At 32.3% G+C, this 10,705-nt stretch overlaps 1 long non-coding RNA gene across 1 annotated transcript; it reads left to right on the forward strand.

Moving 5' to 3' along the window:
* Positions 1 to 8,207: 8,207 nt before the first annotated feature.
* Positions 8,208 to 8,967, forward strand: LOC140981486 (uncharacterized). The gene is made up of 2 exons (XR_012176088.1): positions 8,208 to 8,292; positions 8,449 to 8,967. It is a non-coding gene; the product is annotated as an uncharacterized lncRNA (long non-coding RNA).
* Positions 8,968 to 10,705: the final 1,738 nt, after the last annotated feature.

Here is a 10,705-nt window from a genome sequence, read left to right on the forward strand (position 1 = left end):
TTGAAAATATTATCAATATTTTTATATATTGTATGTTTGAACAAAATTTATTGTATATTTATATGATAAATTTTCATCATTTAATATTTATTTGTATTTTTTTTATTTTTTTAACAATTGTTTATTTGATTTAGTAAATATCCTTGTAATTTTCTGCAATTAAACTTTCAAATTTAAATCAAAAATTTTGTTATTATGTGTTTAAATTAAAATATTACTATTATTTTTTATTTTTTCGAATTTTTTTATTAATTTTTTTTTTTTAAAAAAAAATTCGGGTTAGGCGGGTTGAGTTGGGTTAGATGAGTTCGTGTTCGGGTTGGGGGTTTTCGGGTTGCTTCGGGTTCGGGTTGGGAAAAAAAATAAAAAAATTTCGCGAGTTGACCCGAAACCCGACCTGATTGACACTCTTGGTAGAAGTTTGCTATTAAAATATAAAGGTTGAATTTGAAAAAAAAATAAAATACTTGTAATTTATAAATATTCATTTATAAAAATTTATTAAAATAAATAAAGATGATAAAATAATAAATAATTATAATTATATTTTATTTCATAAAATTAAATTATGAAATAATCAGTTTAATTTCACAATAAAAATTTAATAAAAACTCATAATTCCGAAAAAAAAAAAAAGCAAAAAACAAAACCTTACCCTTATAAGCACTCGTCGCCACCTCCTTCGGCAAGATCGTTGGCCACCAGACGACGACGGCCTAAGGCCGGATCTTTAATTCTACTACCATCACATCCCCTCCAATTTTACTCGAAAATAGTTTTTTTTTAATTTTTTAATTTACATAGTCGCATGACTTTCAGGCCCAAAAACTGGCTAAATCTGGCCTTGAAAGCACCGATCATGGCCATCGCATGCACCAACCTCAGCTTTATTGACGTTTTACATAGAGACCACGATCGATTCACCCAAAACCAAACAAAATCGACTTAAATCCGAAAAGTGTCGTGTACACAAAGGCGATTTCCAGCAGGCCAATTTTACGATTGATTTCTCTGGTAAGTGGTGTCACGGTGGTCGCCTGAAAGTATGATTATTTCAAAACAATATAAAATCGATCACCTTATTCTTATATGAGATAACAGGAGAGAAGTCTAGAAAATATAAACTATATATATATAATGACCAGTCTTCTGCTCATCACAAAAGACTTAATGAGTTGAATTTCTATACATAAAGTGAATCATATCGATTTATTTTAATATTTTGTAAACTCACAATTAAGTACATCATTTTATTGAGTACTTTATTAAATAACGAGTACATATACAATTAATTATTAAATAACTACGTAAGCCCAACAACTTTTTTCCCTTGCAGTTCTAATTCTGTGTTTAACTTCAAAATATATTCGTGACATAAAAAATGTATACGAACAATCGACATTTTGCTAGTCGATGGAGTTCATTATACGCAGCCTCGAAAAGTTCGCGGTTTAATGACTTCATTAACACTCCAATTATCGGTGCGTATTATGACAATACTTAAAGTCGTGTTTAGAACAAAATTATGCTTTACTTGAAAAGCGTAATAATTGATGAGCATTGCCTCAACGTTAATGAGAATATGGAAATGGTAATAATTAAGTGAGATCTAATTAAGGTATAATTCTGGCCCAAACATACATTTAGATGCTGTCCCATGTTGTCCTTGAATGTGAAAAGGAAAGGAATATCAACTTTTGTTTGTAACTATTTTATTAAAACAAAGGATTAAGTTATTATGCAATCAAAACTTGTAAGACAATATATATATATATATAAACATGCTTTTAAATACGAGATATTACCTGTATGAACCTAATTGATAACTTTAATTAATTTCTGAACATGAAAAATTAATAAAATATCATCAAACCAAACTTTAATCAGTATAAGAGGCCCATTCATAATAATAATAATAATAACAACAAAAACAACAATAAATTTACTTATTTTAGGTTTTGGTACTTCAACTAATTAAATAAAATAGTGATGAATACTTTTGCTTTTTATAATATAATTTTTTAATTACAATCAACATTCTTATAATATATGTGACAGATATTATTAATAATCACTATTATAATAATTATTATTATTTTGTGAATAGATGTTAAATACTGTTATTATGTTTACAGCAATATATTGCTTATCGATTAAATAATTTAAAAAATTTGATTCGGCACTAGCTCCTTCTCTGCTGACATGATATCGAAAATACTGACGTGTCCAATAACATATCAACTCCAGCTAATTATATAGGAACAAAAGATGAGAAAAAACCAAGTTACAGGACCAAGACTCAATTTTAACTAGTTAAATGACCAAAACCTTTAAGTAGATAAATTTAGAAGACCATTTTGCAATAATAATAATAATAATAATATAGATGAGCGATATATAATTTGTTGTTATTATGTATATTTTGTTACTAATAAAGCTGTGTACTAGCACTATGCTATATATAGGAAATAAAATTGCAATTTTAGTTTCATGAATTAATCTGTTATGAATTTTATTCATATACATATTAATTCAAAGTTTGGTATTTGTAAAATAACTTTAAATTTTTTCGGTAGAGGCTACTAAACTCATCAGATATTACTTATTTGACATCAATGCTCTCTTATGTGACTCATGTGGCGAGATAAAAAAACTTATGTGAGACACATTAAAATCCATATAAGCAAAAACAAAGGAAATAAACAAGTTATTTCCTCCCCTGATGGAATATTGAGTGACCTTTTTATTTATTTTCCCCTTTCGATGCTGAAAATGGATTTCTATATACACCACTATCTAAGAGATGACGATTCAGAGGAGGCATAGGGTTTGCACGGACTTGGAAGCTTGAAATCATTCAAACGTAAGCAAGAATCAGCAATATAACAGTTTTCGTCTTCATGCGATCGAGAAAAACCATAAATGCGACGAGTTTGCTTACTGGAATTGGTCTGAGAGATCATGAACAACAACTCCATGTTCAGTTATAAAATAGAACTTCAATAATTCACCTTATAATGTGAAAATAAGAGACTGATTTTCTTTTTTAATGGCCCAGCAGAATGAAAGCATTGATGAATTATTAGATTTCTATTCAGATTTCGAGAAATATCAAAATTTATCTTTACGTTGGTCTAAATTATTAGATTTTGGTTATACAATTAATCAAAATTAGGTTTAGGGCAAAATTTTTTTTAGAAAAAACATTTTAATCAGTTTTTCGACTCATATTGAGCCTGATATCGTTGACAATGTTTTTAATGTCAATATATCTCTTTCTCGTTTAGTTCAATTTTACTTTAATTTATTTAATTTTCATCTCACATGATATGCTACACGTGAATAGTTATATGATAATTATATTACTAATTACAAAATTTTGAATTTTATAATAAGAATATATTTCTATAAATGCAGTAAATTACAGATCACATAACATGTATAGCTAGCATATTGTGTTTAGATGTATGTATAATTAAATTTGAACATCTTATTATTAATATCTTGGAAGTTATGTAGCACATGTAAAATTCCATTTTTTGTCTTCAATCCTGGTTTGAGGGTTATTTATCCAATCGAAGATAACTGCCTTTACAATTAAAAAATCCAAAAGCGAAATGGCTGAAGCATTTACAACTGAAATGAAGTAAATCTAAAACTTGAAAATGCACTAACTTGAAATCATCTTCTTCACCGGCGCTAAAACACAGTTTGCTTCTTCTGATCTAACTTTTTAAGACCCGAAAATTACCATAATTTCGAATCATGAAGGCACCAAAATTTTGAATTTTGTTCAGTTTTGTTAAGCCACTTTCAGCCTCGTGCAACCATTGCAATTTGAAAATTGAATGGCCAAATAAATGCATGGCTTATTGACCAGCCTTGAAACCCCCTTTGTGCACCCTATTGAAACAACCATTTTAGATGTTTATGATGCGTCTACCGTTTTAAAAGTGCGGAAATAATTTTTTTTTTAAAGCTCGATCTCAATTACAAAATAACATTTAAAATAATCATATTTATTTACCAATAAAAGTAGCGCAGTTTAAAAATAACTAACGTCATCCAAAATCAACGTAAACATAAACGTGTATAAATCGTAATATCATCAACATATAAAAATACGTAACTCCTCTCAAAACACTTGAATCAATATGCGGAAAAATAATGGTCCTCGGGTCGTGTCACCGCACATCCCGCCTGCCTACTCAGTCTTCGGCACCTCCGGTCCCCTGATAAAAAAGCTCACCTGCATTACACACGCCTAGTGAGTATAAGGACTCAACACACCTGTACCAGTAATAGCAAGTACATATATGTAGCACACAACAGTGAAAAATATCATAATCAACATACATTTCATGAGCTTAAAAACATGAACATAGCGTGTCGTGTAAAATCGTAACGTGTCAAACAATGTCTCATCATGTTATCATGTTGTATGCGTAACCGTGACGTGTCAAAACATAATAATATGTATCATCGTATCAGCATATACGTGTTAAAATCTTAATTTGAATTCTGTTCATTAGATGTGACTTTCGTATCATCATTTCAGTCGATGGATCCATCTACGTGTAACCACGGTACCGGGTGGCGGGGGACATCAGCGATACTCTCACCCGTCAACTGAACCCGGGCCTATCACATGATCATCATATCATGTCAATGGAAATACGATAGTCGGGCTCCCTCTAGGGCCTTCTCCCGTAAACGGGCTCCCTCTGGGGTCTTTTTCCTCACGATATCTCCAATCATATCATCGTGTCATCGTGTTAGTCACAACTAAATCACTTCCTTCAAAACGTGTCATCATATTCATCACTTAATAAAGGCATGCATCTACGTAAATTTTTCTTTAAACCAAGCATGCATCATAATTATCATAATAGCGTAAAAATTGTAAACATGATGCATAATCATTTAAAATATCATAATTTGTACTCAGGGCACCGTCACGACCAAAATCTCACCCCGGGTGAAAAATGACCATTTTGCCCTTGGAAACCCAAAAATTCTCATTTTAACCCTAGACCTCTAAAATTGACCCCAAGCTTACCAAACTCCTTAAATTCTCCCAAAAATTTTTAAAAGCATTCCTAGATGTAAATTCGAGCCTAAAACGAAACTTAATCGATTCGTTTTAAAACTTAGACTGGGGTCTCGGTTTTAATCCGAATCGACTCGAAACACAACCAAACTTTTTCCAACTTTTTAAAACACCTTACAAACACTATAAAGCTCCTAAAATTTTCACCTCAGCCCCTTAATTAGACTTACGGCTGATAATCCAGCATGTCATTTGATTCTAATCCCTCCCAACAAGACACGTCCACCCTTACTCACCCCTATAAATTTTAGTGCTAGCCCTCCTCCACCGAAAACAGCCCTCAACCAATCACATCTCGGCTACTCTAGGCTCTCCTGGACTCAAATAACCCACGCCTACACTTCCATGCATCACACCCTTCCCTCCCGATATGCACGAACCGAGCCCACCCCTCAAATAAACCCTCGACTCGGCCCTTTCCTTGCAGCATCCAACAACCAAACTAAAACCCAAGACAACCTCTTGACACCACCAGCAGCCCTTAAACACACAAGGATCGCAGCCCCTTTGCACCAAATTCAGAAAAAACGTGAGTGGTGATAGATAAAAATGCATAAACAAAACAAATCGATAAATCTTTGTGTGCGGCTGTTAGATCGTAAGCTTTTACATGACATAACACACATTTAACCTACATATGGCGTGAATGATACAAGAAGGAGAATGCTTGCGTGCCTTATGATGTTTGGAGGCCAAGAACGATGTGGGGAAGACCCAGGAGAATTTTCCTATGCAAGAATTGAAGTGGCCGATGATTTCTTGAGCTGCTGATGGGGAAATCGAGAGGAAAAGTGCAGCTGGGGGAGGGTGTCGGTTGATATGAGTTTTAGTTTTAGGTTAATAAAGCTTAGGTGCTTAATTATTTAGTTAATAATTAGTTAATGGGCCATAAATTTCATCTTAAAGGTTTTAAAAGAGTTTTAAGCCCAATTAGTTTAAAAGTAGGCCCATTAAATCCAAACACCCTCTCGAAAATATTTTGTGCGGGAAAGATTTGAAAATACTAGTCGAACTCTCAAAAAGTCCCCCGATTCGATAAAATTTGCTTACCGAAAAAAATAAAATCCTGCGGTTAAAAATACCCCATAAAATCCAATTTTTGAAAAATACCCTTAAAAATACCTTATAATAATTAATAAAAATTAATCGAGTATTAAAATCATTTCGTGAAAATTCTCCCCGGTCTCCGTCCTTCGTTCGAGCGGGAAATGCACCTAGAACCCTACGCATGAACTTTTAAAATTTCGTGAATTAAATCCTATCATGTATGAATTATGCATAAAATATGCCCTTGATATCGTTGACATGAAGCTGTATATTTTTAATGTCAATATATCTCTTTCTGGTTTAGTTCATTATCACTTTAATTTATTTAATTTTCATCGCACATAAGATGCTACGTGTGAATATTTATATGATAATTATATTACTAATTACAAAATTTTAAATTTTGTAATAAGATTATATTTCTATAAATGCATTAAATAACAGACATAACATGTATACCATATTGTGTATATATGTATGCATATTGTATAATTAAGTTTGAGCATCTTATTATTAATATCTTGGAAGTTACTAGCACATGCAAAATTCCATTTCTTGACTTCAATCCTGGTTTGAGGGTTATTTATCCAATTGAAGATAAATTTGGTCTTTCATGTTTAATTTGTTTACATTTTTTCCTCTATATTATCGAATTTAAAATTTTCTTTGTTATATTTGTTTGTTTTTAACAATTTCAGTCATTTTTTCACTTGTCGTGGATTTAGCGTTGACTGGATGCTGATATGTTAATTGTCATGCAAGTATGTCCATATAAAAAGGCTAAAATTACCCAAAAAAAAAAGTACCAAAATCAAAAAAAACCAAAAATTATAAGACTAAACTTAATTTGGGTAAGATATATTATCAGAATTGCAAAGTGTCAAACATAAAGAACGAGAAAAACAATTTTCACGTAAAATTAATATTGATAGTATACCATATGGAATTGAATGTAAATTATATATGTATGTGTATAAAATTCACATGATCAGATGCATACATTCTTAGTACAATACAATGAGGCCAAATTTCCCCATGTTTCATAACTAAACCCGTGGTATGATCATATTGAACACATAGGTAGTTCTTAAAAATACACGATTACTTAAATCAAAATTTGATTTGATACAATCCAATTTTGTAGTGACCTCAGAATCTTGTTAGATTTTGATCTTAATTAATGGCAAACATATAAATATATATACTTAACGCCCCATAAATTAATGTTTTCACTATTTAACACAATTATACACATATATATATAGAATAATAAAATTAAGTAATAACATATATACTTGTCTAGTGGCTACCTAAAAGCAATCTTCCACTTGATACAATCGATCAACTTGAGAACTTTCCTCAGATCATGCATGTTAATCAGAATCTGTAGACATATATACAATAAATTAGTACCTTTTATTTAATCATTCATTAAAAGATTTTGTTACGTTTTTAACCTCTAATTTATCGATCCCGCCTGAGTCAAAAGCGACGATGCCAATAATTTCGGTTATCCTGACGAAATATTTAGAAAACAATCAATATTCAGCAAGAAAACTGTTGAGAAAACAAATTAAACTACTCGAAAATTTTGATGTCTGAAATGTGTACTAATGCAAATGAAACGAGGTCGAAATCGGAGGCTCATGGTGCTAAAGTCATATACTGAATCCAAAATTCCTCCATTTTATTTCATAGAACAAGGCAGTTACAAATAATCGATAGAAGAAATCGGAGAAAAAGCTCACTTAGTAGCTGTGAAACGTGTTGAAGAGAGAGTTGAATTATGATCTATGTAACTATGTTGTTGGTTATCAAAATAGCAGCCCAATTCCCTGTGTCATTCGGGACATGGACCGTAGACCATCCAAAATCGTGGAACACATAATATTATAAAGAGAATTAAATTAAAACGATAAAAATCCCTTATTATTACATTGTAATTTGGGTGCATGCTCCACGAATTAAATCATCGTTCCTTCAGTGCTTCTACCTGGTCTGCCACGCTTCTACCTGGTCTGCCACTAACAAATGGAATACAGTGAATTATTCTCACTATATAATGCGACTTTAGAGAATTAATTTCCTTGTATCACGAAGTAATACAAAAATACTGAATGCTAAAAAGATAACAGGTGTTCTTGCATCATCTGCATAGCTCTGAAACCCTACTTTTTCTTAACAAATTTTTTTTCTTAAGGATTAAAAAATTACATATCAGTTAACATTAACATAGGGTTTGTTTCAACTATTCTGATATATTTCTCTCATGAATTCCTTTTTCTCTGCAGGTTTCATTAATTATGAAGTTTGCTATTTCTATTCTTCTTGCTTGTGTGCTCATACTTGCAAGTTTCCAAGCCCATGCAGAAGTAACAATGCCTCCCATCAAGAATCGGCACCTTTTAAGCATTGAGAATGATGGGAAGTATGCTACTTCTACATCAGATGAAGAAGGAACATCTGGTGACCTTGACAACAATCATCGCGTATTTAATAGCGCAGAAAGGCCAAAGCCCAGACGCAATTAAAGACTATATAGGTTCTGGACGTTGTTCATGACGATGTAAGATATACCGGAGTTTATATGTTTAATATATCTATATAATGTTCTTGCATGTGAAAATTACATATGTGTGTGGTGTGTAAACGAGTGTTATCTTTATGTCGCCGTAAGATTTACCCCAGTCTAATAAGTCGCGACATTGTACTTTGGTGCATGTAAGATAATAGAGTGGCTTGCTTCTATTGGTAATACACTTACAATATAGATGATGCATAACTATAATATTGTTTCATATTTTGCTAGAGATGGTAGACTTACAAATTTTTTTGGTCCAATTGTTGACGTTGCATCAGACGAGTCAACAAATTTTGATGTCACGTTAGTATTTTTTGTGTCTAATTAAAATTTTCTAGTGTAATGTCAGCACTCAGACAAAACATGAATGAAGGCCATCAAGATTTATAGTTAGTGCATCTAAACCAAAATTGAAAATTTAGTAGACCAAAACCCATAAGAGGAAAAATTAGTGGATAAAAAAATTATTTTCTCCTAATTTATTGCTAAAACTTTGCCTAATATTTACGTCAAAAACCTTTTAGAAATTAATGGAAACAAATCTCATGAGCCAAGCGATCAACCTAATTCTTTTCGCTATAGATACACGTGATGCAGCATGAAATTCAATTCAACAACGCTCGAATAGTAGTAACTATAAGTTCTAGATCACTAAGATATTTTCATCCCATGAATGACATTAATTGTCACTTGTGAGTCCGTCTCGATACCAAGCGGGATAAAATTAACATTTCTAAAAGAGAGAATACCCTTCCCAAACTTCCAACAAATCAACCTTCAGGTTTGTCCTCATCCCAAGAACTCATTAAACGATTTAGTCAACTAATTTGCATATTTTTTCAATTTTAGTCTCTTTTTATCGGAATGCTGAGGCAACCTAGGAAACGGAACAATGGAGTGCGAAAAATCTTTTCAAAGAGTTCATTTTTTAAAACAATTTTCCCTTTCAATATTTCAAAAAAGGCATATAGCATCATTAGGTTTTATCAACTCAATACTTAATACATATAATGATGATGTAATATTACTATAGAACTTTAGAGCGCTCCAACAAAATATTCCTAGTAAATGCTTAATCATGGTCAACAACGTAACCAATAAATTTTTTAGGGCAAACCTTCTGATCTATGCTCGACCTAACTTCATATAGCGAGTTATTTTTTCCTTGCGGCAGCACGTAATTGACCTTTCTTCTTACCTGTCTATGTACTAGGAAATGTCGTGCACCTCTTTCAGGTTAAATGTTGATGCAGTTGTTCGAGAAGATTTAGGTTTTGGGGTCGTGTGGTAATAGAATTAATTGCGGTTCGGTCCTATTTGTGATGCCCTAGAGAATTCAATGTCTTCTCCCCACATGGTGTAAAATGCATGCCTGTAATGATTGGGAGTTTTGTTATCACCCACCTCAAGCTGTCGATGTGTGTCAGCTGTCTTTATANTCGTAATTAGGGTAAATTATGAGTTCTATATGCATTTATACAACTCAAAATGTGCCTAGGAAAATTATTTCATAAAAAAATTTATGTACATAAGCCTCACGAGCCAATAGATCAACAGCCAGATTCCCTTCCCTGTAGATATTCGTGATATAGCAAGGAATTTTCTTCATCCAAGCTCGAATTGCAGTAACAATATGTTCCAATTCCCAAGCTATTTTCATTGAATTAATAACGTTAATAGCTACCTAATGGTCTCCATCCAAATCGGATTAAAGTTAAAATCTTGACAAACAAGAATGTCGATCCCTCCAAATTGCCAAAAGTTTTGCCTTGATTTTCATTCCCAACCTTGGGAACTCACTGAATGAAACAAGCAAACAAGCTCCCAGAAGGGTCTCGAACTAAGCCTCCTATTGTTATATCTCCGGGGTTGCCGATGGAACTCCCATCCACATTCAGTTTAAATGTGTTTGGCAATGGTTTCAATCAACACACAATATTTATTCATAGGAGAAAATTAGACCAACC

The sequence above is a fragment of the Primulina huaijiensis genome, chromosome 7, assembly GCF_012295235.1.
Source record: "Primulina huaijiensis isolate GDHJ02 chromosome 7, ASM1229523v2, whole genome shotgun sequence".
Classification (NCBI taxonomy): Eukaryota; Viridiplantae; Streptophyta; class Magnoliopsida; order Lamiales; family Gesneriaceae; genus Primulina; species Primulina huaijiensis.